The sequence below is a fragment of the Felis catus genome, chromosome C1 (genome assembly GCF_018350175.1).
Source record: "Felis catus isolate Fca126 chromosome C1, F.catus_Fca126_mat1.0, whole genome shotgun sequence".
Lineage (NCBI taxonomy): Eukaryota > Metazoa > Chordata > Mammalia > Carnivora > Felidae > Felis > Felis catus.
Genome location: NC_058375.1, coordinates 167,857,963 through 167,885,302, shown reverse-complemented (window position 1 = coordinate 167,885,302; position 27,340 = coordinate 167,857,963). Strand labels below are relative to the sequence as shown.

Sequence of the window (27,340 nt, the reverse complement as noted above, 5' to 3'; positions counted from 1 at the left end):
ATTGTGAATAGTGCTACCATGAACATGGATGTGCAAATATCTCTGAGTCCCTGTTTTCAATTCTTTCAATCCCAATTGTTTTCAATCCCAAAGAAGGATTATTGGACCATATGGTACTTCTATTTTTAAGCTTTTGAGGAACTACCATACTGTTTTCCATAGCAATTGCATCATTTTACAATCCCACCAACAGTGTACAAGGTTCCAATTTCTCCACATACTCACCAACACTTATTATTCTCTGTCCTGTTTTTAAATGTTTATTTATTTATATTGAGGGTGGGGGGAGAAAGAGAATCCCAAGTAGGATCCACACAGCACAGAGTCCAATGCAGGACCTGATCCCACAAACTGTGATATTCTGACCTGAGCCAAAATCAAGAGTTGGACACTTAACTGAGCCACCCAGGCACCCTATCTGTGTTTTTATTTTTAAGAGTAGACATGCTAATGGTTGTGAGGTAATATCTCATGGTGGTTCTGATTTGCATTTTTCAGATGATTACTAATGTTGAGCATCTTTTCGTATGCTTGTGGGCCATTTGTATATCTTCTTTGGATAAATGTCTATTCAAAGCCTTTTTTTAATTTTTAACTTTTAATTTTTAATCAGATTATTTGATTTTTTGTTGTTGAGTTGTAGCAGTTCTTTATTTATTCTGGGTATTAATCACTTATCAGATATAGCTTACAAATATCTTCTCCCATTCTGCAGCTTGCTATTTCATTCTGACTGAGCCACTTGATGCATAAAAGTTTTTCAGTTTAATGCAGTCCTATTTTTCCTTTTTTTGCTTGTGTTTTCTGTGCTTTTGATGTCGTATTCCAAGAAATCATTGCCAAGTTCAACATGATGAAGTTTTTGCTCTTTGTTTTCTCCTAGGAGTTTCATAGTTTTAGGTCTTGTCTTTATGTCATTAATCCAGTTTAATTTTTGAATACAGTAAAAGATAAGGGTCCAATTTAATTCCTTTGCATATATATGCCCACTTTTACCAAAAATATTTGTGGAAGAGATTATCTTTTCATATTGAATAGTCTTGGCACCCTTGTCAAAGAACATTTGGCTATATATGTGATGGTTTATTTTGGGGCTCTCTACTTTATTCCACTAATCTATTTGTCTGTCTTTATACTAATGCCACACTGTTTTGATTACTGTGACTTTGTGGTATGTTTTGAAGTCAAGAAGTGTGAGTCCTCCAACTTTGTTTTTTTATTACAAAATTGTTTTGAATATTCAAAGTCCCTTAAGAATCCATAAAAAATTTAGGATGAATTTTGCTATTTCTTCAAAAAGTGCTGTTGGAGGGGCACCTGGATGGCTCAGTTGGTTAAGCATCTGACTCTGGATTTCGGCTCAGGTAATGATCTCACGGTTTGTGAGTTCAAGCCCTGCATCTAGCTCTGCACTGACAGCGCAGAGCCTGCTTGGGATTCTCTCTCTCTCTATCCTCCCCTGCTCATGCTCACTCTCTCTCTATTTCAAAATAAATGAATAAACTTTAAAAAAAAAGACTTTAAAAAATTCTGTTGGAATTTTGATAGAGACTGCATTGAACCTGTAGATTACTTTTGGTAGTATGGACATGTTAACAACATTAAGTCCTCCACTCTACAAAAACTTGAGGTGTATTTCCATTTATTTGTCTTCTCTTAAATTTCGTTTAGCAATGTTTTGTGGTTTTTACTGAATAAGTCTTCTACCTCCTTGGTTAAATTTATTCCTAAGTATTTTATTACATTTGATACTACTGTAAATATTGTTTTCTTATGTTACTCTTGTGGGTAGTATATTGTTTCATCTGATAGGTTTTTATAAATAATTTGCCATTAGCGTCCCCCCTCTTTGCCAAGATTCTTTTCTATGGTAGGTGCATATAGTCATGAGGCAGAATGGATGTCAGGGTCTGTGTTCCTCTGATGTACACCCATTTCATTGTCAGCCTCTTCCCTGCTTCCAACCATGGTACCTTCAATACTTTAGGAGACCAGAATCAAAATGCAGAGTCAATGAGATGGGTGACAGAGGAGGTTCCTGAGCTTCCCTCCTCCCACAGATATACCAAATATGCAGCTATACATGGAGCAATTTCCTGTGAAAAAATACAGAAACTAGTCGAGTTACTCCTACACACTGGGCAAATGAGAAAATAACACTGAAAGGAGCCTGGATGGTTCAATCAGTTAAGTGTGTCCGGCTTCGGCTCAGGTCATGATCTCATGGTCTGTGGATTTGAGCCCTGCATCAGGTTCTATGCTGACAGCTCAAAGCCTGGAGCCTGCTTCAGATTCTGTATGTGTGTGTGTATGTGTATGTGTATGTGTGTGTGTGTGTGTGTGTCTGTCTGTCTGTCCCTCCCACACTCATGCTCACTCTCTCTCTCTCTCATAATAATAAATAAACATTAAAAAAAGGAAATATATTGAAATGGGTAGGAAAGTCTGAGACACACTTTTGCCATAAAACCCACACCTAGTACAGCACTATGCAATAAGAATGGAACACCCAACAGCCAACTTCTCCCTTTGGAGCAAAGGGGGTTGGGATCCTACCTCTAACACTCCAACTTTTAAGACTCCCACCTGTGAGACAGGCTCCCAAACACCTTGTTCTGAAAGCCAATAGGATTTTCATCCATGAGATTCACAAGACTGTATCAAACAGAAAAACAGTTCTTAACTGGCTACCCCCACCAAGGCTCAGCACAGTGAGAACAGACAAAAACTACCCATCTCCCATTCATTCCCTGAAAAGAGTTTATCTACACATATCAAAAGCTGCTTCCTAAAGGTCAGGCTTCTAATTTAGCAGGCATCCGGGGCTCTGATCCTCCCTCAGAGACTAGGAAAGTTGGCAAACATTTCCCCCATCTACTCCCTCCACTCACTCCAAGTCACTAGTATTTCCCTGAAAGAAGCTTGTACATACATCTATACCCCATTTTTTTCCAGCCGCTGACCAAGGGATGGGTCTCTGGATTGCCTGGTTCTGACAGCCAATGGAGTTTCCATTCATGAGCCCCACAGGGATACAGCAAACAAAGAAGCAATTTTTTTTAATGTTATTTTTGAGAGAGAGAGAAAGAGCACATGCATGCAGGGGAGGGGCAGAGAGAGCGGGAGACAGAGAATCTCAAGCAGGCTCCACACTGTCAGCACAGATCCTGACATGGGGCTAGAACTCAGGAACCCATGAGATCATGACCTGGGCCAAGATCAAGAGTTGAACGCTAAACTGAATGAGCTTCAAGGCACCCTCAAAGAAGCAATTCTTAATGGGCTATCACCCCAGAGCTCAACACAGAGAGAGCAGGCAAAAATACCCTTCTTCCAGTCTCTCTATGAGAGGGATTTATTTGCATACTTTAAAAGCTGCTGCCTGAGGGCCAGGTTTCTAATTTAGCATGCATCTAGTGGCTGGCAGCCAACATCTCCAGACACTGGGAAGACCAACAGATACCTCCCCTGTTTTCTCCCTCCAGCCTGCTCCAAGTCACCAGTATTTCCCTGGAAGAAGCTTGTACACATGTCTGCACTCCAACTTTTACAGCTGCCACTCAAGGGACAGATTTGCAAATCACCTGGCTCTCATAGCAGCCAGTCCCACAGGATTATAGGAAACAAAGAAGAGTTCTTACTCAGCTATCCCTCCAGGGCTCAATACAGAAGAAGCAGGTGAAAATGCTCCTCTCCAAGTCTTTCCTTGAAAAGGATCTAGTTTCTTAAAAACTAATGAATGAGCTGGGGGGGGGGGCAGGGGAAGGGGGGGATTGGTTTTTGTTTTTAATGTTTATTTATTGTTGAGAGAGACAGAGACAGAGACAGAGTGCAAGTGGGGGACGAACAGAGAGAGAGGCAGGCTCCAGACTCTGAGCTGTCAGCACAGAGCCTGATGCAGGGCTCGAACCCAAGAACTGTGAGATTATGACCTGAGCCAAAGTCTGACGCTTAACCTACTGAGCCACCTAGTTGCCCCACAACTCAAGCTTCTAACTTTAATACATATCTAGGGCCTGACTATGACATAAGTACATACTTTCCCAGCTTCTGCCTGACGTTCCAGCTTCTAATCAATCTATATCTAGGTGCCAACTGTAATCCTCCCTTTTGGAACACTGACAAGACTTAACTACCAGGAGCCACTAAAACAAAACAGGCATCTTGGTCAATCACAGAAGTCCGAGAGAAAGCCAAGAGCTTGGCCGGGTTGATTAACAAGTTTGATCTCCTACATGAGATATTATGTCAAGAGGGAAAGAAGTGGCTATTTTATACAATATACAGAAACCAACAAAGTTAGGAAAATGAAGAAACAGAGAAATACTTAGCAAACAGTAGAATAAGATAAAACTCCAGAAAGGGACCTTAAATAAAATGAAAATAAGTAATTAATCTAATAAAGAGTTCAAAATACTGGTCATAAAGATGTTTCCTGAGGTCAGAAGAACAATTCAGTGAAAATTTTGACAAATAGATAGAAAATATAAGAAAATATCAATCAGAAATCATAGAGCTGAAGAAAACAATAACTGACCTGAAATTTTCAATAGATGGACTCAAAAGCAGACTAGATGAAGAAGGAAAAAAAAAGATCAACAAAATTCAAAAGACAGGGTAGTGGAATTCAGCCAATTAGAGAAGTTAACAGAAAAATAAATGAAAAAGAATGAAAATAGCTTAAGAAATTCATGGGACACCATCAAATGGGCCAGTATTCATACTACAGGGATCACAGAAGAAGAGAGAGAAAAAGAGAGCATATTCAAAGAAATAATAGCTTTAAAACTTCCCTAACCTAAGGAAAGAAACAGACATCCAGATCAAAGAATCTCAGAGAGTAAAAAAAAAAAGACAAATCCAAAGAGACTCACTCCAAGATGCATTACAATTAAACTGTTAGAATCTTAAAAGCATCAAGAGAAAAGCAAATTGCTATGAAGAGAGAACCCTCATAAAAGTATCAGCAGATTTTTCAGTAGAAACTTTGCAGGCCAAAAGAGAGTTGGATGATATAGCCAAAGTAATGGGGGAAGAAGACTGCCAACCAAGAATACCTTACCTGGCAAAGTAGTCCTGCAGAATTAAAAGAGAGATAAAGAGTTTCCCAGGCAGACAGAAGTTGGGAGAGTTTATCAAGACAGAAGAAGGCAGACAGAAGTTGGGAGAGTTGTTTTGTTCTCAAGCTAAAACAAAAGGGTGCTAATTAGTTACACAAAAACATATGAAAGGTTAAATTCAGTCATATAGGTAAATATATAGTTGAATGAAGAATGATATTGCAATGGTGGTAGGTAAACCACTATTACCACTAGTATAAAAGTTAAAGGATAAAAGTACTAAAAATAAATATAACTACAATAATTTATTAATGGATATGCAACGTAAATAAAGAGATATAAGTCGTCAGGATGCCTGGGTAGCTCAGACGGTTAAGCATCTGACTCTTGATTTTGGCTCAGGTCATAATTTCATGGTTCGTGAGATTAAGCCCCATGTTGGGCTCTGTGCTATCAGCATGAAGCCTGCTTGGGATTCTTTCTCTCTCTCTCTACCCCTCCCTTGCTCTCTCTCTCTCTCTCTCTCTCTCTCTCAAAAATGATTAAACATTTTTAAAAACCATATTTAAAAGATGTAAATTATGATATCAAAAACACAAGAAGCACCTGGATGGCTCAGTCAGGTGAGTGTCCAACTTCAGCTCAGGTCATGATCTCCTGATTCACAAGTTTAAGCCCCCTATCAGGCTCTGGGCTGACAGCTCAGAACCTGGAGCCTGCTTCATATTATGTGTCTCCCTCTCTCTCTGCCCCCTACTCTGCTTGTGCTCTGTCTCTCTCTCTCTCTGTCTCTCTCTCTCTCAAAAATAAATAAATATTAAAAAATTTTTTAATGTAGGGGGAAGCAAAAAATGTAGAGCTTTTTTATGCATTCAAAGTTAAATTGCTCCAAGCTAAAAACAGACTGTTATAATTTACATAAGCCTTATGATAACCACAAACCAAAAGCTATAGTGCATACACAAATAATAAATAGAAAGAAATCAAAGCATACCATGACAGAAAAAAGAAGGCAAGAGAGACAAAAAAGAACAAAGGATTTACAAAAGAACCAGAAAACAACAACATTGCAAGAGTAAGTCCATACCTATCAGTAATTACTTTAAATATAAACAAACTAAAATTCTCTAATCAAAATATATACAGTTGCTGAATGTATAAAAATAAGACCCACCTATGTTGCCCACAAAGAGACACATCAACTTTAAGGACACACACAGACTGAAACTTAAAGAACACAAAAAAATATTCCATGCAAATGGACACCAAAATAAAGAAGATGGAGCTGTACTTATGGCAAACAAAACAGACTTAAGCCAAAACTATAACAAGAAATAAACAAAGTCATCATATAATGATAAAAGAAGTCAAGTCATCAAGAGGATATAATATTTCTGGCCAAGGTGGCAGAACACCATGGAAGTTCTGAACTTCTCTCATCCCTGAAATGCAGCTAGAACAGCACCAAACCATCTTGCACACCTAGAAAATTGACCTGAGGATTAACACAACAATCTGCATAACTTGAGCCATAGAACTCAAGAGGTACTCAGTGCAGAGAGGTGAAATGGATGAGAGAAAAGCTACAGAGGGTAGGGAGCTGTTTTTGTGGAGAGAGGACAGATAAGGGGGGGTGGGGGGAGAGAGTGCAGCACACCGGAGAGTGCAGGAAAAGCACTCTGCCCAAAGGAGCTGAAGACAAAGAGTAGAAACACAAGGGACTACACAAGAAATCTATTCCCCAAAACCATTGATAAGGAGAAAGGAGAGGGTTTCAATACCATTAGGACTCTATAAACAGGAGAAAACAGAGTCTAAAATTCTGGAACTTAATACCTGGCAGTGCTCTGGTGGGGAGGAAGGGTGAATCCACGGGAGCAGACAGCGAGGTCTGAGGGGTCTGTAGGTCACATGCGAAGAAGCAGTTCCCCTGCTAGGAGGGCATTTGGTAGAGTCCATTTGGCCACCCCACAAACAAAGGTCCCAGGGGACCCCAGGGAGCAGCCATGTTTGCTGGTATTGGAACAAAGACACCAGGGTGTGGTGACACCTGGTGCCAGTTGTGTGTTGTGATTTTCCATAACCCATGAACCACTGCCTCTGAGCAATCACACACACTTTTTCTTAGGTGCCAGCACATAGCCACAATCTCTGAACCTCTGCCACAGAGAGATTACAGGAACATCTCTGGGACAAGCCAGCACCCTGCCATTGCACAGGAAGACCCTCCCCCAGAGGGTTGGCACAGCTCCAAGCCACAGGGCTTTCAGAAGTGAAAAGTTTGGAAACACAGCCCCGAATGAGATAAAATTTGGGAGGGAGGAGTCGCCTGGCAGGCTGACAGCTTGGACGCAGACAGTGTACAAGCAGGGAGTGGACAAAAGCCAGAGACAAAAGAGGAGTGCTTAACTGCCAGTAGGTGAGAGTGCAGAGTTCCTGTGCCAGAGACTAGGAAGCTAGGTGATGCCATTTTCACCTCACCCACGTTTTCACATACATGTGTACACACGCCTCACCAATCCACCCCAGTAAGCCAATCAGCAACAGCTGGTAGAGAACAGAGCCTGTACACCAAGCCCCGTCCAACTGCACACAGCAAGTTCATACCCTAGAGGACCACCACAAGTCTCTCCACCTGCTTAGTGTACAGGCTATAAAGTATTTCACAGTTTGACTTCTAGGGGAAACTGGATGTACTTTAATTTGGGTTTCATTCTGTTTGCTGGTCCACCTAATCATTTTTCTTTTCTTTTCTTTTTTTTTTTTTTTGCTTTTGCTTAAATTGTTATTTCTTTACTTTCTTTCCATTTTCATGGATACTAAAAGAGAAAAAATTATTTTTATGTCCTTTTTAAATTTTTTTATCTTTCTGCTATATTTTTTCATTTTTTGTATATTTTTTATTCTATTTCACTTTCATTTCATTTTATTCTATTTTATTATGCTTTTTTTAAATTTTTAAACTTTTTCCTACTTTCTTTTTCTCTTTTTTCTTTACCTTTTTTCTCTATGCTACCATGCTTCTTTCAACAACCAGACCAAAACACACCTAGACTCTAGCTTCCTTTATTTAATTTTTTAAATTTTATTATTGTTTTCTTCCTCCAAAATGATAAAATGAAAGAATTTACCCCAAAAGAAAGAACAGGAAGAAATGATAGCCAGGGGCCTAATCAACACAGATATAAGCAAGATCTCTGAACTAGAATTTATAATCACAGTAATAAGAATACTAGCAGGGGTGGGGAAAAAAAAGCATAGAATCCCATTCTGTGGAGATAAAAGAAGTAAAAGCTTGTCAGGACAAAACTTAAAATGCTCTAACTGAGATGCAATCTCAAATGGATGCCACAGCAGAAAGGATGGATGAAGCAGAGAAGTGAACCAGCAATACAGAAGACAAAATTATGGAGAATAATGAATCCAAAAAAAAAGAGAGAGAGAGAGAATTAAAGAGTATGATATAAGAATTAGAGAACTCAGCAACTTATTAAAAAGGAATGATATTTGAATGATAGGAGTCCTGTAAGATGAAAAGAGAGAAAAAGGAGTAGAAGGTTTAGATGAGCAAATTATAGCAGAAAACTTTCCTAATCTGGGGAAAGACACAGACACCAAAATCCAAGAAGTACAGAGAACTCCCATCATATTCAACAAAAAACGACCATCAACAAAACATATCATAGTCAAATTCACAAAATACACAGACAAGGAAAGAATTATAAAAGCAGTAAAGGAAAAAAAGTACTAAACCTATAAGGGAAGACAGATCAAGTTCATAGCAGATCTATCCACAGAAACTTGGCAGGTGAAAAAGAGTGGCAGGATATATTCAATGTGCTGAATTGGAAAAATATGCAGCCAAAAATTCTTTATCCAGCAAGGCTGTCATTAAAAATAGGAGAGATAAAGAGTTTCCCAGACAAACAAAAACAAAGGAGTTCAATGACCACTAAACCAATCCAGCAAGTAATTATAAGAGGGACTCTCAAAGGGGAGAAAAGATGAAACAAAACAAAACGAAAACCAAAAACAACAAAGTCTGGAAGGGACCAGAGAACAGCACCAGAAATTCCAACTCTACAGGCAGCACAATGGCAAATTCATAACTGTCAGCACTCACTCTAAATGTCAACAGACTAAACGCTCCAATCAAAAGACACAGAGTATCAAAATGGTTAAGAAAACAAGATCCATCTACATGCTGATTACAAGAGACCCATTTTAGACCTAAAGAGACCTTCAGATTAAAAGTAGGAGGATGGAGAACCATCTATCATGCTAACGATCACCAAAAGGCAGCTAGAGCAGCCATACTTGTATCAGACACTACATTTTATTTATTTTTAATTTTTTATATTTATTTTTGAGAGAGAGAGAGAGAGAGAGACAGAGGATGAGAGAGGAAGGGGTAGAGACAGAGGGAGACACAGAATGTGAAGCAGGCTCCAGGCTCTGAGCTATCAACACAGAAAACGATATGGGGTCCAAACTCACGAACCGTGATCATGACCTGAGCCAAAGTCAGATACTTAACCAATTGAGTAACTCAAGTGACCCCAATTTTTTAAAATAAAGACTGCAACAAGAGATTAAGATAAATATATTTATTTATATCTTAAATAAAGGCCAAGCCACCAAGAAGAGCTAACGATTGTAAACATTTATGCCCCCACATGAAACACCCAAATACACAAATCAATTAATCATGAACATAAAGAAACTCATTGATAATAATACCATAATAGTAGGGGACTTCAACACCACCACTTACACCAATGGACAGATCATCTAAGCAGAAAATCAACAAGGAAACAACGGTTTTGAATGACACACTGGACCAGATGAACTTCACAGATATATTCAGAACATTTCATCCTAAAGCAGCAGAATACACATTCTTCTTGAGTGCACATGAAACATTCTCCAGAATAGATCACATACCGGGACACAAATTAGCCCTCAACAAGTACAAAAAGATCAACATCATGCCGTGCATATTTTCAGACACAACGTTATGAAACTCCAAATCAACACAAGAGCAAATATGAAAAGACCAAGAATACCTGGAGATTAAGAACATCCTACTAAAGAATGAATGGTTTAACCAAGAAATTAAAGAGGAAAATAAAAAGGACATGGAAGCCAATGAAAATGATAACACGACAGCCCAAAACCTCTGTGATGCAGCAAAGGCACTCATAAGAGGGAGGTATATAGCAATTCAGGCCTTCCTAAAGAAGGAAGAAAGGTCTCTGATACACAACCTAATCTTACACCTTAAAGAGCTGGAGAAAAAGAACAGCAGATGAATCCTAATACCAGAAGAAGACACGAAATTATAAAGCTTACAGCAGAAATCAATGCTATCTAAAAAAAATTTGAATTAGTAACCAAAAAATCTTTCAAAAAAACCAGAGTCCAGGGCTGGATGGCTTCCTAAGGGAATTCTACAAAACATTTAAAGAAGAGTAAACACGTACTCTGTTGAAGGTGTTCCAAAAAATAGAAATGTAAGGAAAACTTCCAAACTCATTCTATGAGGCCAGCATTACCTTGATTCCAAAAACAAAGACACCAGTAAAAAGGAGCACTACAGTCCAATTTCCCTGATGAACATGGATGCAAAAATTCTCAACAAGATACTAGCCAACCACATCCAACAATACATTAAAAGAATTATTCAGTGCAGTCAAGTGGGATTTATACCTGGGATGCAGGGCTGATTCAATATCAGCAAATCAATCACTGTGATATATCACATTAATAAAAAAAAGAATAAGGGGCACCTGGGTGGCTCAGCTGGTTAAGCATCTGACTCTGCTTTCAGCTCAGGTCATGATCTCACGGTTTCATGAGTTCAGGCCCCACATGGGGCTCTGTGTTGGCAGCAATGAGCCTGCTTGAGATTCTCTCCCTCCCTCTCTCTTTCTGCCCCTCCCCCATTCATGCTGTCTCTGCCTCTCTCAAAATAAATAAATAAACTTAAGAAAAAAAGAATAAGATACACATGATCCTCTCAATAGATGCAGAGAAAGCATTTGACAAAACACAGCATTCTTTCTTGATAAAAACACCCAAGAAATTAGGGATGGAAGGATCATACCTCAAGATTATTAAAGCCATATACTAAAGACGGTATATTATCTGTCTTATGATGACGGTTATCATCATATAAAGACGCTAATATCATCCTCAATGGGGAAAAACTGAGAGCTTTCCTGCTAAGGTCAGGAACAGGGCAAGGATGTCCACTATCACCACTGTTATTCAACAAAGTGTTGGAAGTCCTAGCCTCAGCAATCAGATAACCCAAAGAAATAAAAGGCATCCTTGGGGCGCCTGGGTGGCTCAGTCAGTTAAGCATCCGACTTCAGCTCAGGTCATGATCTCACAGTCCATGAGTTCGAGCCCCATGTCAGGCTCTGTGCTCACAGCTCAGAGCCTGGAGCCTGCTGCGAATTCTGTGTCTCCCTCTCTCTGCCCCTCCCCTGCTCATGCTGTCTCTGTCTCAAAAATAAATTTAAAAACATTTAAAAAATTTTTTAAAAAAGAAATAAAAAGCATCCAAATTGGCAAGGAGGAAGTCAAACTTTCATTCTTCACAGACAACATGACACTGTATATGGATAATCCTAAAGATTCCACCAAAAAACTGCTAGAACTGATCCATTAATTCAGCAAAGTCACAGTATATAAAATCAATGCACAGAAATCAGCTGTACTTCTGTATACCAATAATGAAGCAGCAGAAAGAGAAATCAAGGAATTGATCCCATTTTCAATTGCACCAAAACTATAAAACACCTAGGAATAAACCTAACCAAAGAGGTGAATAATCTACACACTGGAAACAATAGAAAGCTTGTGAAAGAAATTGAAGAAAACACACAAAAAAAATGGAAAATCATTCCATACTCATGGATTGGAAAAATAAATATTGTTAAAATGTCAATACTACCCAAAGCAACCTACATATTCACTGAAATCCCTATCAAAATAACATCAGCATTCTCCACAGAGCTAGAACAAACAATCCTAAAATTTGTACGGAGCCAGAAAAGACCCTGAATAGCCAAAGCAATCCTGATAAAGAAAACCAAGGCTGGAGACATCACAATTCCAGACTTTAAGTTGTATTACAAAGCTATAATTCCCCAAGACAGTATGGTACTGGCACAAAAACAGACACTTAGATCAATGGAACAGAATAGAGAACTCAGAAATGGGCTCACTAATGTATGGCCAGCTCATCTTTAACAATGCAGAAAAGAATACCCAATGGAATAAAGACAGTCTCTTCAGTCAATGGGGTTGGGAAAACTGGACAGCTACATGCAAAAAAATGAACCTGGACCACTTTCTTACACCACACACAAAAAATTAACTCAAAATGGATGAAAGACCTAAACGTTAAGACAGGAAGCATCAAGATCCTAGAGGAGAAAGCAGGCAAAAACCTCTTTGACCTTGGCTGCAGCAACTTCTTACTAAACATGTCTTCAGAGACAAGGGAAACAAAAGCAAAAAGAACTATTGGGACCTCATTAGGATAAAAACCTTCTTCACAGCAAAGGAAACAATCAGCAAAACTAAATGGTAACTGACAGAATGGGAGAAGATATTTGCAAATGACATATCAGATAAAGGGTTAGTATCTAAAATCTATAAAGAACTTATCAAACTCAATACCCAAAACAAATAATCCAGTGAAGAAATGGGCAAAAGACATGCATAGACACTTTTCCAAAGAAGACATCCAGATGACTAACAGAACATGAAAAGATGCTCAACATCACTCATCACCAGGGAAATAAAAGTCAAAACCACAAGGAGATACCACCGCACACCAGTCAGAATGGCTAAAATTAACACCTCAGGCAACAACAGATATTGGCAAGAATGTGGAAAAAGAGGAACCCTTTTGCTCTGCTGGTGGGAATGCAAACTGGTGCAGCCACTCTGGAAAACAGTATGAAGGTTCCTCAAAAAATGAAAACTAAAACTACCCTACGACCCAGCAATTGCACTATTAGGTATTTATCCAAAGGATACAGGAGTACTGTTTTGAAAGGGCACATGCACCTCAATGTCTGTAGCAGCACCATTGACAATAGCCAATGTATGGAAAGAGCCCAAATGTCCTCAACAGATAAATGGATAAAGAAGATGTGGTATATATATACAACAGATTATTACTTGGCAATCAAAAAGAATGAAATCTTGACATTTGCAACAGCATGGATGAAACTAAAGTGTATTGTGCTAAGTGAAATAAGTCATCAGAGAAAGACAAATATCATATGACTTCATTCATATGTGGACTCAAAGATACAAAACAGATGAACATAAGCAAAAGGAAGCAAAAGTAATTAAAAAAAACAAAGAGGGGGACAAAACATAAGAGACTTTTAAATACAGAGAACAAACTGAGGGTTGCTAGAGGGGGATTGGGTGGGGGGATGGGCTAAATGGGCAAGGGGCATTGAGGAGGACACTTGTTGGGATGAGCCCTGGGTGTTATATGTAAGGGATGAATCACTGGATTCTACTTCTGAAATCATTATTTCACTATATGCTAACTAATTTGGAAGTAAATTAAATTAAAAAAAGAGGTTATAACATTTGTAAATATTTAAGCAACCAATATAGAAGCAATATAACCAATATAGAAGTTAATATATAAAGCTTATATATATATAATATATAAAGCTTACATTAACAGATATAAATAAATAGGCAGTAATACAGTAATAGCAGGGGTCTTCAATAATCCACTTTCAACAATGGATAGTTCACCCAGACAGAAAATCAAAAAGCAAACATTGGAGCTAAAGGTGCATTGATTGGATCAGATGAAACTATCAGACATATACAGAATATTCCAACCAACAACAGTAGAATACACATTTTTCTCAAGCACACATGGAACCACCTCCAGAATGGACCATATGGTAAGCCACAGAACAAGTCTTAATAAATTGAAATCAGATCAAACATTTTTTTCTAGCCACATGGTATGAAACTAGAAATCAGTAAGAAAACTGGAAAATTCACAAATACATGATTGAACAACATGTTCCTAACAACAAATAAGTCAAGAAACCAAAAAATAAATCAAACATAATCTTAAGACAAATGAAAATGGAAAGAGAACATACCAAAACTTATGAAATGCAGCAAAAGCAGTTCTAAGAGGAAATCTTATAGTAACAAATGCCTACATGAAGAAAAAAGAAAGTTCTCAAACAACCTAACTCAACATCTCATGATACTTGAAAAAGAACAGACTAAGCCAAAGCTTACAGACGAAAGGAAATAAAGATTAAAGTCGAAATAAATGAAATAGAGACTAAAAAGACAATAGAAAAGGTCAGTAATACTAAGACACGTTTTTTGAAAAGATAACCAAAATAGACAAACTTTTACAAGACTTACCAAGTAAAAAAACAGAGGTGTCTCAACTATATAAAATTGGAAATAAAAGAGATGACATTATAACTGATACCAAAGAAATATAAAGTATCAGAAGACACTACTATAAACAATTATGCACCAACTAATTTGACAATGTAGAAGAAATGGATAAATTCATAGAAACATACCACCAACCAAGACTGAATAATGAAGAAATAGAAAATTTGAAAAGACCAATTATCAGGAGACTGACTTTGTAAGCCAAAACCTTCCAACAAAGAAAAGTCCAGCACCAGATGGTCTCACTAGTGAATTCTACCAAATATTTAAAGAGTAACTAATACCCATCCTTCTCAAACTCTTCCAAAAAATAGAAAAGTATGGAACATTTCCAAATTCATGTTACAAGGCCATTATTACTGCAATACCAAAATCAGAAAAGAACACAAGAAAAAAAATTGCCAGTTAATATCCCTGAGAGAGCAAAGATGCAAAAATCTTCAACAAAATATTACCAGAGTTCAATAATATAAAGGATCATACACCATAACCAAGTGGGATTTATACCAGGGATGCAAGGATGGTTCAACACCCACAAATCAATGTGACATCACATTAACAAAATGAAAGATATGATTGTCTCAATAAATGCAGAAAAAGCATCTGACAAAACTCATCCTTACATGATAAAAATGCTCAATAAACTGGGTATAAAAGAAACATACATCACTTAATAAAGGCCTATTTAACAAGCCCACAGCTAACATCATATTCAATAATGAAATACCAAAAACTTTTTATCCTGGATCAGAAATAAGACAAGAATGCCAATTTTATTCAATATAGTACTAAAAGTAATGAGTCAGAGCAAATTAGGCAAGAAAAAGAAATAAAAAAATACCCAAATTGGAAAGAAAAAAGTAAAATCATTTCTATTTGCAGAAAACATGATATCATATATAAAAAAAATCCTAAAGAATCCACCAAAAGTCTATTAGAATTAATAAACAAATTTAGTAAAGTTGTAGGCCACAAAATCAATATGCAAAATAACTTTCATTTCTATATATCAACTATCAGAGAGAAATTAATACATTTACAATAGCATCAAAAAGAATAAAATACTTAGGAATAAATTTAACCATGGAAGCAAAAGATTTGTACCTCAAAAATCATAGGACACTGATGAAAGAAACTGAAGTCATAAATAAATGGAAAGATATTCCACATTCATTGATTCTAAGAATTGATAGTTAAAATGTCAGTACTACTCAAAGCAATCTACACTTTCAATGAAATCCATATCAAAATTCCAATGAAACTGTCTACAGAAAAGGAAAAAAAAAATATTACAATTTGTACAAAACCACAAAAGACCCTGAAGAGCCAGTGTACCTTGAGGAAGAAGAACAAAGTATACTGTTGGAAACATCACACTTGCTTTCAAGCCATATTACAAAGCCATGGTAATCAAAACAGTATGGTACTGGCATAAAACCAGACAGATCAATGGAACAGAATAGAGAGTCCAGAAATAAACAATTACATAGATGGTCAATTAATTTCTGACAAAGGAACCAAGAATATACAACTGGGAAAGGACAGTCTCTTCAATTGAAAGTGTTGGGAAAACTGGATAGCCACACGTAAATGAAAGAAACTGGATCCCTAACTTATGCCATACACAAAAATCAAATCGAAATGGTTAAAGACTTGAACATAATACTTGAAATCATAAAACTCCTAGAAAAAAATATAGGCATGTAAGCCCCTTGACTTTCGATGTGGTGAAGGTTTCTTGGATTTCACACCAAAAGCAAAGGTACAGAAAGCAAAAATAAGCAAGTGGGACTATATCACACTAAAAAGCTACTGCATAGCAAAGAAATTATCAATAAATAAAAAGGCAATCTAAAAAATAGGATAGGAGAAAATATTTGCAAATCATATAGCCAACAAGCAGTTAATATCCAAAATATACAAGGAACTCCTACAACTCAATATCAAAACAAAAAACAAAAAACAAACAAACAAACAAAAAGCAATGGCCTGCAGGTCCATGAAAGGGTGAATATCACTAAATATCAGAGAAATGCAAACTAAACCATAATAAGCTAATACCTCATATCTATTAGAGTAGCTATTATCAAAAAGAGAAGACATAACAAATGCTCACAAAGATGTGGTGAAAAGGGAATGCTTGATACACTATTGTTGGGAATGCACACTGCTACAGCCACTATAGAAAACAGATGGAGATTCTTCAAAGAATTAAAAACAGAATTACCATATGATCTTGCACTTCTAGGTATATACCAAAGGAACAAAATCATTATCTCAAAGAGATATCTTTACACTCTTTACAATGCTTCACTGGAGCATTATTTACAATAGGCAATGTACAGAAACAACCTAAGTATCCATTGATTCATGAATGGATAAAGAAAATGTGGCATATGTATACAATGACATATGATTCATCCTTAAAAAAAGAAGGACATCCTGACATTTGGAACAATACAGATGAACCGGGAGGGCATTAGTTAAGTAATACAAGCCAAAGATAAACACTACATGTATCGTTTATATGTGGAATTAAAAAAAAAAAAAAGAGTCTCACTCATAGATACAGAGTGGAAAAGTGGTTGCCAAGAACTGAGGATTGGAGATAAGGAGAGGATGGCCAAGGGTATAAACCTTCTATTATAAAGTAAAATGAGGTACCAGTATCTAATGTAAAACATGGTGACTGCAGCTAATAACACTGTATTGTGGGGCACCTGGCTGGGTCAGTCAGTAGAGCATGTGACTCTTGATCTCAAGGTTGTGAGTTCAAACCACATTAGGTGTAGAGATTACATTAAAAAATTAAATAACCCTGTATTGTATAATTGAAATTTGCTATAAGAATAAAAAGTAAATATGTGAGATGATAGATATGTTAATAAACTCAATGAGGGGAAATCCTCTGACAATGTGTTCATATATCAAAACATCAGGTTGTATACTTTAAATATCTTATAATTTTATTTATCAAGTATACCTGAATAAAGATGAAAAATGCTTCAGACTAAAAGCAATCCCTCTTCACCAAATATTTAGGAATCCTCAATGACAATATCAATATAAAAAGCTAATCTTAGTAACTATAAATAAAGTAAACCTCACCTTTTTCCTCTGTTCTTTAATGTAAATTTCTCTACCTAGATAATTGTCTTAAATCTTCATTCTATAGTTTAATACATTACCACTACCAGTTAATACCCAACAATCTCTCTGCTTTTATCTCTGAAGAAGAATTAGATGGTTCAGAAGGGTGGAGAGTCATAGTAATTTCCTGAGGAGACTGTTTTAACCTGTGAGGTTCAGGCATGACGCATGGTGGAACAGAAACTGAAGATGCAGCATAAGACTGGAGAAGGACTGGATGTACTAAATGTGCTTCAAGACTTGGCCTCCTGGTGGGAGGCTGTCCACACACCAAATCTCAATACCCAGAAGAGTTTAACAAGCTCAGAGTCAATTAAGAATGGCATCATTACCTTGGCAATGGCAAACCAGAGGTCGTTTAGTGTAGCTACAACAATATCTTCTATGAGTCTTTTTGAGAGACAGGCAAAATATAGTACTCTTAGGATACCTGATCAAAAGAGTCCTCCAATCATGATGTTGGTGACGTGGCTCTAATTTCTGGGAAAAGGAAATTACCAAGTGTCTAGGAGTCCAAGCTAAGAGGATGGAGGTTAAGCCAATAAGAAGACAGGTTGGAGTATAAAATCAGAAAACCAAGATAGCAGTTCCTCATTTGGACTTTGCAGATACAATTAGGATTTGGGAAAGGGTTCACTAAAAATACTGAAGCTCAAGGGTGCCTGGATAGCTCAGTCAGTTGAGCACCCAACTCTTGATTTTGGCTCAGGTCATGATCCCAGGGTTGTGGGATTGAGCCCTGCACTGGGCTCCGCACTGAGTGTGGAGCCTGCTTGGGATTCTCTCTCTCTCCCTCTGCTCCTCTCTCCATCTCTCTCTCTCTCTCTCTCTCTCTCTCTCTCTCTCTCTCTCTCAAAAAATAAATATAAAATACTGAAGCCGAGAACTAAGGCTCATCCTAGACATAGCATACCTAGAGCAGAGAATTCTGGGTCTAGTAGCAGGTCTAGTAGCAGGGATAATATGCAAAACATTTAAAAACTAGGACGACATGAGCCCTGACCATCAAAACAGATGCTAGTGGCAAACACACTGTCTATAGGTACCCATACATACTCCCTGATCTGAACAGTATTCCGGCAAACTAGAATACCTTCAGGTGAAAATAAGTACAAATTCCAATCCAAATGTAAAACATTGTGTTTCTCAGTTGGGAACCACTATTAGCATTTTAGCTAGGACAATTCTTTATTATTCAGAACTATTCTTCACATCACAAAATGTGTACCATTCCTGACTTCAGAAACTAAATATCTGTAGTAATGAGTTCTGACAATAGCATCCCTCACAATCAAAAATAGGGGATAGTATAAACCTTGGTTTAGAATTGCTGCCAAACAGTTCATAAGTAGGCTTCAGGTCATGCTTAATCTTGACATTTGTAAAGTTAGTAGTTATCTGTTTTTCACAGGCCAGCATTGATCCCAGGTTAGCCCCCAACATAACAATGGCTGCAACAATTTCAGACTTCACATTCCTATCACATTGTCCAGAAGGAAATAGCATCTTTACTCCAGCACTCCTATCAAAAATCTCAAGGCTCACTGTAATTAGATTGCCTTGGTAAAATCCCATCCTTGAAACAATACTGACTCCAGGGCAATGCAATACTTTCACTGACCTTGATCACATGTCCTCTGGTTGAGTGAAGGGATACAGCTGGTTTCCCCAGGTGGAAAAGCAACCCCAAAGAGAAAATTAAAGTCTTCTGTGAAAGGGACAAGTTGAGAAATGGACACTGGGACTATAATCAACAAATGAACTCTAAGAGTTCAAAATATCAGTGTATGAATTGTTTGTTACCAATTAAGGACAATGTAACAAATGTTGTAACTTAACGTAAATCACTATGTCACTGGAAAAACACAGTTTAGTTAATACTTATTTCATAATAAGACTTTCTCAGCGAAATTGACATCATGTGCCTCCTGACATCATACACTGAGAAAAAAAATACATCATTGCTTTTGGGGCTTTCCTATCAAAATGAACACATAGACTAAATCTAATTGTGAGAAAACATCAGACAAACCCAAATTGAAGGGTATTCTTCAAAATAACTGGCCCAAGCTCTTCAAAAATGTCAATGTTACAAAATGCAAAAAAACTGTTCCAGACCCAAACAGACAAATGAGGCAAGACAACTGAAAGCAACATGTGATCTAGGACTTCCTTTTGCCATGAAGGACTGGTAAATTTGCAAAATTTGCCTAAGATCTATAAATTAGATGGTAGTATTTTGTGAATGTTAATTTCCAGAGTCTAACCATGTTATGGTTACATAAGAGAATGTCTTTGTGTTTAGAAAATAAAAGCCAAAGTATTTAAGGGTAAATACGTCATTTTTATAGCTTCCTCTCAAAAGATTCACACACACATACACACACACGTGCGTGCGCGAGGGAGGTGGAAAGACAGAGAAAGGAGAGGAGGTGTGTATACATGTGTTTGTGTATGTGGAGAAAAAGAAAGAGAATGATAAAGCAGATAAATGATAAAGCAAAATGATAAATGTGAGAAATCTTGCTTAAAGGTATATACAAATTTGTTGCACTATTCTTATAAATATTCTGTAAGCCTGAAAGTATGTTTATTTAAAATTAAATGAAAATAAAATTTTAGAATTCATAAACAACAGCAATAATAAGGAAGCTTCTATTTAAATATTCACTCAACTTGCTTAAAATGCATGTGTAATTTTTTAGCTACTGCCTCAAGGTCTTATTTTTATTTTTGGAGTGTATAATTCAATATACATGTGTGCATGTGTGAAGAATATCAACTATCTGAAATAAAAATGCTCTTCTTTTTACAGGAAGCCAGAAAAACAGATACATAGGAGCAGTCTTAGAGTGTGAAAAGTGAAAAGTTTTCATGAAATCTGGGATTTTAAAAAAAATCTTGCCTGTACTTCCAGTAAACCTCATGAAACCTTTTTAGAGATAATGTTGACAACTTTAAATATCAAATCCAGAAGAAAAAAAAAAAAGAATGCAAATTTACTAGGGTCCAGAGCCCTGCAAATGTCCAGAAGTCTCACCCAGAGCAATCTCCAGAAAGGCCCCATCCAATCTTTGGTCCATCACTGCAGAGATGCCTATGGGTACTTGACTTCTGTGCCAGACTTAAAGGCGATGAAATCTTGGCCAACCTGAGGTCTTGCCACCTTCGGTGCTCCATCTGGTCCTTCTTGCAATCCTGCCATCCTCCCAAAACAGGGCACTATCATTGAATGGGGCCTAATTTCCTCATACCTGCAGACTTACCCACCTCTGTGCCTCCGGCCTTCTCCCTCTCTCACTATGTGAGCCTCTCTTCCCTGCCACAGCAGCAGTCTTCCCTGCAGATGTGCCTACCTTCAGAAAACAAAAGCCAGCAAAATCTTCGGGCAAGTGGTTTCTATTTCTAGACCTATCACTAACCTTCCTTGAGGAAGGTGGTCTCTATCTACTTGCAGGCTTGAAATGGGGAAATACAAAGGGAAAACAAACTCAGTACATTATCATTTCATATCTATGAGCAGAGACCCTTTTTTGTCAAGGAGAAGAGAGAACATTTGTTCAGTCATTTTCCTGATATGGGGGTTAGCCATTTTTAACTAGCTCTGGAAAAGAACGGTGGTAGCTACTGCTTCAAACGGTTAGAGCAAACACTGTTGATACTGTGACCAATATCCCTTGTCCTCTGCAGAGGTCACCTACACCGTGGTGGACTGTTCTTCTAATGGCTTTTTAGCACAAGCACTGGCATCTCTCTGCCTGAGGCCTTTCTGGCTACAGAAGCAAGCTTAGCTGGAATGCCAGCCTGCCAGAAGAAATTAACTCCCTCAGGAGCAGCTCTTAGTCAATGAAGGATCACACTGTCCCATTAGGGGCAATTATGAAGTAAGTTCTCTAAGCTGTCCAATATGGTAGCTACTAACAAATGTACCTCTTAAGCCCTCAAAATATACCTAGTCCAAATAGCCACTTTAAATGTAAAATATACACTGGACTTCTAAGATGCAGCATGAAAAAAAGGTAAACTACATCCTTAATATTTTTATTGGTTATATGCTAAAATTACAATATTTTGGACATATTTTACAAATAAAATACAACATCAAAATTAATTGTACCTTTTTTTCCATGTAATTTACTAGAAAATTTTAAATTACATATGTGGCTTACATTACATTTCTGTTGGACAACACCATATAGTTTATTACAGGATCTTTCACAGAAATGTGCTGCAATTGCCCACACTAACAGCTTAACCATTTTGATTTTATATCTTCCCCACTTTCATCTGTACTAAAAACATTAATTTAGGAACTGTGACAAATTACAAAGACATGTTTTTTGTGGGTTTTTTTTTTATTTTTTGTTTTGTTTTTGGTTTGGTTTGGTTGGAGTCTGGTTTAGATGAAATCAGACTCAAATCTGTGCCTGTTGTTTAGGCTTAGCAGAAAATTTGCATTTGGGGAAAGACCGCTCCTTGGTAAAATACATTATAGACGTTTATGGGCCTTTAAGTTAAGCAAAGCAAAGGAGAAAGTGGGGATGGAATACATGAGACAATGTCACCTGGTTTTCGCTTTTCCTTGAAAAAGCTGGACACAGAGCAAATGGCGGACCTGGGCCCTGAGAGAGAAAGCAGGAGTGAAGAGACATCCATCGGGGGAAAATGAGTCAAGCCCTGGACGATGGCAGCAAAGCAGGAGAGAGGAAGGAGGTAGCCTGCCTAAGAGGCTCTTTGGAAGGCATGAATAATGAACTCTAAGAGAAGTGGCACACACCTTCATCTTAGGCTTCTTTTCCTGAATTGCACTATCATCTCTTGAATGACTTCAGTGAAGTTCTTTAAAATGTCAAAGCTGTGATTTGAGCAATTAAGGGTTAGAAGTCCTGTTTGTCATTGGAGCATAACTAGTATGGGAAGAAAACTAGATAAAGTACTTACAAGATGATGATGAACCCGAAAAACAAATAATCCAGTGAAGAAATGGGCAGAAGACATGAATAGACACTTCTCTAAAGAAGACATCCAGATGGCCAACAGACACATAAAATGATGCTCAACATCACTCCTCATCAGGGAAATACAAATCAAAGCCACACTCAGATACCACCTCACACTGGTCAGAGTGGCTAAAATGAACAAATCAAGAAACTATAGATGCTGGAGAGGATGTGGAGAAACGGGAACCCTCTTGCACTGTTGGTGGGAATGCAAATTGGTGCAGCCGCTCTGGAAAACAGTGTGGAGGTTCCTCAAAAAATTAAAAATAGATCTACCCTATGACCCAGCAATAGCGCTGCTAGGAATTTACCCAAGGGATACAGGAGTGCTGAAGCATAGGGACACTTGTACCCCAATGTTTATAGCAGCACTCTCAACAATAGCCAAATTATGGAAAGAGCCTAAATGTCCATCAACTGACGAATAGATAAAGAAGATGTGGTTTATATATACAATGGAATACTACCTGGCAATGAGAAAGAATGAAATCATGCCATTGGCAGCAACATGGATGGAACTGGAGGGTATTATGTTGAGTGAAATAAGTTAATCAGAGAAAGACAGGTATCATACGTTTTCACACATATGTGGATCTTGAGAAACTTAACAGAAGGCCATGGGGGAAGGGAGGAAGAAAAATAGTTACAAACAGGGAGGGAGGTGAAACATAAGAGACTCTTAAATACAGAGAACAAACTGAGGGCTGGTGGGAGGTAGAAGAGGGGGGGAAATGGGTGATGGGTATTGAGGAGGGCACTTGTCGGGATGAGCACTGGGTGTTTGTATGTAAGCCAAATTGACAATAAATTATATTAATAAATATAATGGGGATGAGCAAAAAAGCCTCACTGTGATTTTGCAGAGAAAAATGAGCAACACTTTTCTAGCTAATAATAACACACTCATGTTTTTTGAGCCAGACACATTTGAACTACTAGGTTCTAAGTATATTCACAGATTATCTCATTTCATTCTCACAATAACCCTTTAAGTAATATTATTATTATTCCTGCTTTATAGATAGGAAAACTGAGGTACAAAGATGCTAATTAACTTGATCAAGATCAAACAGCTAGCAAATCAGGTACAAAGGCAGGGTCAAGGTACAGATACTGGCAGTCGTGATTGTCTTGGAGCCAGTCACCTTAACCACTTGTAAAAGTCTGTCTCTTGAGACAGGTTTGCAAAACAAGCCTACTCCCTCTGGAGTTCGAGAAATCAGGAAGGACATCTGATAAGAGAATTGTATGGCAAATAAGGCCTTTCATAGAAGTTCTCAACTAGATGGAAAAAAAAAATCATCCTTCACAAAAAAACTCTCAATGAGACAGAAAATTTGAAAGTAGAGAACAATTTCCTAAACTTCACATTCTTCATTGTGCCTCTGTGATCTGTGCTTAATAATAATTCCTACTGATTAAACACACAAATGTGAGAAATAGCCTTTTTTCCTTTTATACCTAAATGTCCTGATACATTAAACACTGACTTTTAAGCTTCCCAAATAGCATTTTTCCTAGCACAGCTTTGAGTGTCAATAGAATATCTGAAGTATTCTAATATAGTCTTAACTAATTTGCTAACTACAGATATAGGACTTTAAAAATACTACCAAGTGATATTAAATTTTAACTCAATATAAACCTCAACTTCAGGTAGTGAAATCCCCATTATTACTTTTTTAGGGTACTTTCATTCTACTTAATCCGAGGATTATCAAACACATGCTGCATGATTCGATGAGAGATTGTAGAGACCTTCCCTCTTCATAATTATAGTCTAGCCATTTTCCTTCACTGAATTGCTTATTTAAATGTCCATAACTTTTGCCAAACTTATTCAAAAGAATTAGGGGAAAAAGACCTTTTAAATATGCTATACATGATTTAAGCAGGAGAAAGCTCAGCCTTCACTCTACTCTTCTTTCCTAAAATCTGCTCTATCCCTACAATTTTTCCTATATATTTGTTCTCCATCCCAAACTTTCTGTTTCTATAAGGATCTGGGCTTTTGGAAACCAAACCAGAAAAACCAGCAAGCCTGGTCCCATTTTGCCATATCTTAGTCCTCAGGAATGAGCCAAGAAAACCAACTGCTTGCATAGGAGAAAGGAAAAGGAAATCCCTAGGAGGAAAAGCAGTCAATATTTCAAAATTATTATTCTACATAAGGCACTATGTTCCGCATCTTACATATATCATCTTAGTTCATCCTTCAAAAACTCTAATGTTGTTTATTGTGTTCTTTAATGCTACCAATGGTCTTATTTGTCCTCACTTTACAGTGAGGGAAACTGAGATTTGACAGTTTGGGCTCCTATCTGGTGGGATAAAGCAGCCTCTGAGATGACCCCTCGTGTCATCTCCTCCCCCTGAGCATGGGATGATCCTAGTCACTTGATTCTCATGAAAGGAAGAAGATCCAAATGAGATGTCACTTTTAGATTACAGTGTGCCCTGTGTCACCCTTTCTCACTTGTTTGCTCTGATGGAAGCCAGCCACCCTATTGTGAGCTGCCCTAGGGAGAAATCCACATCAGTGGTAGGGAACTGATGATTCCAGCCAAAGGCCAGTGGGAAGCTGGCCAACAACCACATGGGTGAGCCTGGAAGGGACCCTCTCCAGTCAGGCCTTAAGATGCCTGAAGCCCTGGCCAATACCTTGACTGCAGTCTTGTGAGAGGACCTGGCTAAGCTATACCTGAATCCAGTCTTGCAGAAAATGTGACATAATAAATGTTGTTTTATGCACTAAGCCTTAGAGTTAATTTATTCTGTGACAATAAGTAACTAATACAGCTGGTAAATTTCAACTCCGGTGATCTGGCTCTGGATATCATGTTGAGCCAGCACACTCTTCTCCCTAGGACTGGTTCTGTCAGCTTCTCTCACACAGGCCACCATTTGCAGCCAGGCCCAGCATGTTCCCTCCTGCTTGTGAAAGGCCTGAGTCGTGCTGAGATTCCAGCACATAGCACATACCAAAATCAACTCCTTCTCTTGTACTAAAGAAAGGATTCTTGGCCTCTTGTTTGCACTACAAAGTCACTGGTAATGCCTGTTGGATTATGACTCAGAAATGTCCATTCTTGTTACCATTTCATTTATTTCTTTCCATTTCCCAACCTTCTCTTTTTTCACTGTGTTTCTGCTCCTTTTTTGATCTTCTTTACTCGTAGACCCTATTCTCCTCTTCATCTCCACTTTCTCCTGTAAACTGTTTTCTCTTGCTGCTATTTTTACTTACAGAAAAATGCACTATTTGCCTCCTGGAAAAATTTAATGTTTGTCTGAAAAGAACAGTTTTCTGGAAACATCAACAGAAAGAAAAACACAGGTGGAGAGTGGGCTTGGGGGGTGGTGCAAGAGAACCCTCTTTAGTGGGTTTTTGGTTTTGCTGCCACCCGTCTCCCATATCAAAACATCCCTTATGGCAGTTAAAAGCTGTTGGCCACCCCAATTAAAGTGTTTTCAGAGAAACTGTCAGAAATAGTTCCAAGAGCACTTTTAACTTATTACATGTGGGTTACATAAGCACTGGAAGCTTGTTAAAACATTCAAAATATGATATGAATTAAGTCACACAACAGTGGGTCAAAGCTTTAGCTTTTCGGTGTGACTAACTCCATCATCTGTGATTTAGGCACCCTCAACAAAAACACATCTTAAAGAAAATCAATTAAAGAATATCTTTGGTTCCTTCCAGGAATCTATATTCCTAATGTTAAAAGTATGGCTATAATTACTCTGTATTTGGATTAAGTATGCTTTTAAGCATAGCTGTAACAGGACCTGTCACATTACAAATTGGATATGGGAAGCAATGGTAATTCTTTATTTGATTTAAACTAATTTTATATTTCTCAAGAGCCTTACCCACTAGTTTGTGTGGACAGAAAAAAACAAAAAAACAAACAAACAAAAATGCCCAAACTGTTAAGCCATTCTTCTAAACTCAAATGAACCTTGTGATTTAAACAACCCCTTTCATATTTCTCATGATAACTCAAGTGGCACACTGGGTGGGACAGTTCTTCTTAGAGCTTGGCAGACATTTAGCACTCCCTCCCTCTCATCACCTCCTCTACAAATGCCAGTAGCAGTCTTTCCTGGCATGCTGACAACCTTAACCATCCTTACACATTTCCAAACCACCCCCTTGTGGGTCAGTACTGCCCTCCCTCTAAAAAAAAGAAAGAAAGAAAGAAAGAAAGAAAGAAAGAAAGAAAGAAAGAAAGAAAGAAAGAAAGAAAGAAAGAAAGAAAGAAAGAAAGAAAGAAAGAAATCTAAGTAATGCTCAGGTATTTAGGTTAAACTTTTAGTGCTCTAGATCCATCTTTCCCCCACCTCCTCTCCAAGATGCCCCTAGGCTTTATACAAAACGGAATTAGCAAGGACCCTTAAATCTGTGCAGTATTCCCAGGTCCTCTGGTCTCCAAGGCAATGGTTATTACTCAGCTGGCTGGCCTCCGCAGCTAAAGTCAATAGCTAATGTCATTCATGAGCTGGTCTCCATATATAGTCAACCCCTGTTGATACATGATTAAAGGAGAATTATTCTCAAATGTGACACTTTACATAAATGTTGCATAAATGTTTTGTCCAATGTATTAAGGAAATATTCTTATCAATCCTAGGTAAAAAATTACATTG

The 27,340-nt window shown here is 37.7% G+C and overlaps 1 long non-coding RNA gene across 1 annotated transcript in view; it reads right to left on the bottom strand.

Annotated features, from left to right (window-relative positions):
* Positions 1–27,340, bottom strand: part of LOC123379192 — a 236,429-nt gene that overhangs the window by 192,946 nt on the left and 16,143 nt on the right. The window lies entirely within an intron of this gene.